The following is a 5151-nucleotide window of genomic DNA, read 5'->3' as shown; positions in this document are numbered from 1 at the left end:
TCTTATTCTGGATTGAGAATCCTCTGGTGTTGTCAGCCAAGTACTGTCCCTTGTCCTGTCTGTATTTCTATAATATTGGTAAGAAGCTACATGGCCCCACCTCCACTCACATTTGAAGGGTTCTTGGGAACGGCACCTGACTAAAGTTGAGTCAATCAGGTCTTTTGCCAAGGTTTTGCTTATTAGAAATGAGTAAAAGGACTCAGTGAGGGTAGAAGCTGTGAGGAGGTTTGATGCTCAGGAACTCCTGATACAGAATTTCCTACCATGTGGATGAAGCTGGCCTGCAGGGTGATAAAGTGAATGGAACATACATGGAAAAGCAAAGCTGTGAGTAGAGTGAGAGTCCTGGCCCACACTGCACCTAGTTTCATGGGCACCTAAGGCTTAATTGTATCTCTACACTTCCCAGTGGCAAATGCCAACAATTTCCCATTTTTTAAATTTGGTTTCCTTTATTTTCAACCATGACAGTTGTGACTAATAATCTTTCAAAACACTTCAAAGATAACTGTCTTCACTGTCACAGAAACCTGAAAGTTAGCATATAAGTCTAAGAACTTCATCAACTTTATATATAGAGGCATTCCTCTTTTTATTGTGCTTCACCTTATTGCATTTCACAGACACTGCTTGCTTTTTGTTTTTTTTACAAATTGAAGGTTTATGGCAACTATCTAAGCGTCAAGCAAGTCTCTTGGTGCCATTTTTCCAACATCTGATCATTCCATGTCTCTGTGTCACGTTTTGGTAATTCTCATATGATTTCAAACTTTTTCATTATTATTATCTTTGTTATGGTGATCTTTGATCAGTGATCTTATCTGTAACTATTGTAATTATTTTAGGGTGCTGTAAACCGTGCCCATATAAAATAGCGAACTTAATTGATAAATGTTGTGTGTGTTCTGACTACTCTATCCCCCCGCCATTTCCCATCTCCCTCCCTCCCTCCCTTCAGGCCTCCCTATTCCCTGAGACACAGCAATATTGAAATTAGACCACTTAGTAATCTCTCAATGGCTTCTAAGTGTTCAAGTGAAAAAAAGAGTCACACATCTCTCATTTTAAATCAAAAGCTAGAAACAATTAAGCTTAGTGAGGAAAGCATATCAAAAGGCTAGATAGGCCGAAAGCTAGGCCTCTTGCACCAGTTAACCAAGTTGTGAATGCAAAGCAAAACTTCCGGAAGGAAATTAAAAGTGCTAATCCTGGGACTTCCCTGGTGGCACAGTGGTTAAGAATCTGCCTGCCAGTGCAGGGGACACGGGTTCAATCCCTGCTCTGGGAAGATCCCACATGCCACGGAGCAACTAAGCCCATGTGCCACAACTACTGAGCCTGCGGCTCTAGAGCCTGTGAGCCACAGCTACTGAGGCCCGCACGCCTAAAGCCTGTGCTCCGCAACAAGAGAAGCCCCTGTACCTCAACGAAGAGTAGCCCCCGCTCACCGCAACTAGAAAGCCCGCGCACAGCAACGAAGACCCAACGCAGCCAAGAAAAAAAAAAGTGCTAATCCAGTGAACACATGAATGAAAAAAAAGCAAAACAGCCTTATTACTGTGGTCTGGATAGGAGATCAAACCAGCCATAACATTCCCTTAAGCCAAAGCCTAATCCAAAGCAAGGCCCTAACTCTCTGCAATTCTATGAAGGCTGAGAGAGGTGAGGAAGCTGTAGAAAAAGTTTGAAAATAGCAGAGGTTGATTCATGAGTTTTAAGGAACGATGCTATCTCTGTAATATTAAAGTGCAAGGTGAAGCAGCAAGTGCTGATGTAGAAGCAAGTTATCCAGAAGATCTAGCTAAGTTGATTAATGAAGGTGGCTACCTTAAACAACAGATTTTCAATGTAGACAAAACGGCTTTACATTGGAAGAAGATGCCATCTAGGACTTTCACAGCTAGAGAGCAGAAGTGAATGCCTGGCTTCAAAGCTTCAAATGACAGGCTGACTCTCATGTTAGGGGCTAATCCAGCTGGTGACTTGATGTTGAAGCCAATGGTCATTTACCGTTCTGAAAATCTTAGGGCCCTTAAGAATTATGCTAAATCTACTCTGCCTGTGCTCTATAAATGGAACAATGAAGCCAGGTGACAGCACAACTGTTGACAACAGTTTCCTGAATATTTTAAACCCTCTGTTGAGACCTACTGTTCAAAAAAAAAAAAAAAAAGAAAAGATTCCTTTCAAAAAAGTACTGCTCATTGACAATGTACCTGGTCACCCAAAAGCTCTGATGAAGATGTACAATGAAATTCATGATGATTTCATGCCTGCTAACACAACACCCATTCTGCAGACCATGGATCAGGGAATCATTTCAACTCTCAAGTCCTATTATTTAAGACATACAATTTGTCAGGCTATAGCTGCCATAGACAGTAATTCCTCTAATGAATCTGGGCAAAGTCAATTGAAAACCTTCTAGAAAGGATTCACCATTCTACAACAGATGCCATTAAGAACACTCATGATTCCTGGGAAGAGGTCAATATATCGATATTAACAGGAGTTTGGAAGAAGTTGATTCCAATCCTGATGGATGACTTTGAGGGATTGAAGACTTCAGAGGAGTAAGTAATCGCAAATATGGTAGAAAGAGCAAGAGAACTAGAATCAGAAGAGCAGCCTGTAGATGTGACTGAATTACTAAAATCACATGATGAAACTTTAAGAGAAGAGCAGTTGCTTCTTATGAATGAGTAAAGAAAGTGGGTTCTTGAGATGGAATCTACTCCTGATGAAGCTACTGTAAAGACTGTTGAGATGACAACAAAGAATTTACAATATTATATAAACTTACTTGATAAAACAGTGACAGGGTTTGAGAGGACTGGCTCCCGTTTTTGTTTTTTAAAAAATTCTACAGTGGGTAAAATGCTATCAAACAGCACTGCATGCTACAAAGAAATAGTTCATGAAAGGAAGAGTCAATCAAGGCAGCAAACTTCATTGCTGTCTTATTTTTAAAAAAATGCTGCAGCCAACCCAGCTTTCAGCAGCCATCACCCTGATCAGTCAGCAGTGGTCAACATATAGGCAAGACCCTCCACCAGCAAAAATATTACAACCTGCTGAAGGTTCAGAGGATGGTTAGCTACTGCACACTTAACAGGCTACAGTAGAGTATAAACATAACTGCTATATGACAGAAAGTGTGGCCAAGATGGCAGAGTTGGAAGACTCTACCCAGGGGCCAAAATTACAACTATTTACAGTGCAACTATTGATGAGAAGGACCGGACGACTGGCAGAAAAGATCTACAGCTAAATATATAAAGAAGAAACCACAACAAGATGGTTAAGAGGAGCGGAATCATGGTTTAGTCAAGACTCACACCCCCAGGGGGGTGACCCACAAATGGGAAGATAATTAAAATTGCAGAGGTTCTCTCCAAGGAGGGAGGGGTCCAAGCCCCAAATCAGGCTCCTCAGCCTGGGGGTCTTGCTCTGGGAAGACAAGCCCCAAGAACATTTGGCTTTGAAGGGCAGTGGGGCTTATTTTCAAGAGAGCCAGCGGGCTGTGGGAAAGAGAGAATCCACTTTTAAAGGACGCACACAAAATCTCACATGCTCTAGGACCCAGGGCAGAAGCAGTAATTTGAAAGGAGCCTGCTGATCTTGGAGAGCCTCCTGAGGGCAGGAGGCAACTGGAACTCACCCTGGGAGCACAGACACTGGTGGCAGCCCTTCTGGGGAGCTCATTCTACCACAAGGACATTGGTGCTGACAAATGCTATTTTGGAATCCTCTCTCTAGCTTATTAGCACCTGGACCCAACCCCATCCACTAACCTGTCAGAACCAGTACTGGGACACTGCAGGCCAAGCAACTAGTCAGGCAGGGACACTGCCCCACCCACCAGCAGGCCAGCTATCTTAAGAGCCCTTGAGCCCAAAGCCAACCCAGAACACTGCACTGTAACACCAGAGGGCACAGAACCCAGCCGCACACACTAGTGTGCCCGCACTAGCCCCGAGATTCCCAGGCCCTGCAGTCAGAGACCCTAGGATGTGGTTCCACCCACTAGTGTGCCCTGGGACAAGCCTCACCCATCATGGGCAAATACTCCAACTCTTCGACCCCCAGGGTATTGCAGCCAGAGACCCGAGGGGTAGATTCGGCCCACTTGTGAGCCAGCACTAGACTCAGGACCTCCTGGGCCCCAGCCCTGACAAAAAGAACACCAGCACCAGCTCTGCGACACCTTGGGCCCCTCAGCCAGCTACCTCGGGATCTAACCCTTCCCACAAGAGAGTCAAAATGAGCTTTGGGACACCCCAGACCCCACAGCCAGCTGTGGCAGGAACCGGCCCCACCCGCCAGCAGGCTTGACGCTAGATCTGACAACCCAGTCCTGCAACTATTTACCCTGGAACCAAGCTAAACCCACCAGTGGGCCAGTGTTAGCCATGGGACCCCCTGGGATTCTGCAGCCAGCCACTTTGTGACCCCGCCCTGCTCACCAGCACCAGGCAGCCTCCACACAAAGCAGGTCTTAGCAACTAACCAGACCAGGGGCCAACAATGCCTAACATATCACCCACAGTAGTCTACCCACCACAACAGAAGGATCCATGCAGCCCACATAGGGGGCTCCCCTAGAACATAAAGCTCTGGTGACCAGAAGGGAGCGCACTGCTAGGGTGCATAGTACATCACCTACAAAAGGCCACTTCTCCAAGGTTAGGAAATGTAACCAACTTACCAAATACATAGAAATAAAAACAGCTAATTAGGCAAAATGAGGTGACAGAGAAAAATGTTCCAAACAAAGAAATAAAATCCAAGAAGAACTAACTGAAGTAGAGATAAGCACCTACCCAATAAAGAGTTCAAGGTAATGATTATAAGATATCCAAAGAACTTGGAAGAAAACTGGATGAACAGAGTTAGAAGTTAGAAGCTTTTAACAAAGAGAAAACACAGAGAAGAACCAAACGGAGATGAGAAGTACAATAACTGAAAGATAAAATACAGTAGAAAGCATCAACAGTAGATTAGATGATACAGAGAAAAGGATCAGTGAGCTGGAAGACACAGTACTGGAAATAACTGAAGATGAGGAACAACAACAAAAAAAATACAAAGAAATGAAGATGGTTTAAGTGACCTCTAGGCCAACATCAAGTGTACTGATGTTCACAT

The 5151-nt window shown here is 44.3% G+C and overlaps 1 pseudogene; it reads left to right on the top strand.

Annotated features, from left to right (window-relative positions):
* Positions 1-1019: 1019 nt before the first annotated feature.
* LOC132506925 (tigger transposable element-derived protein 1-like) lies at positions 1020-3100 on the top strand (annotated as a pseudogene).
* The last annotated feature ends 2051 nt before the right edge of the window (positions 3101-5151 follow it).

This window comes from Lagenorhynchus albirostris, chromosome 16, assembly GCF_949774975.1.
Source record: "Lagenorhynchus albirostris chromosome 16, mLagAlb1.1, whole genome shotgun sequence".
NCBI lineage: Eukaryota > Metazoa > Chordata > Mammalia > Artiodactyla > Delphinidae > Lagenorhynchus > Lagenorhynchus albirostris.
Note: the sequence above shows the minus strand (reverse complement) of the source record. Positions and strands in the feature narration are given on the sequence as shown.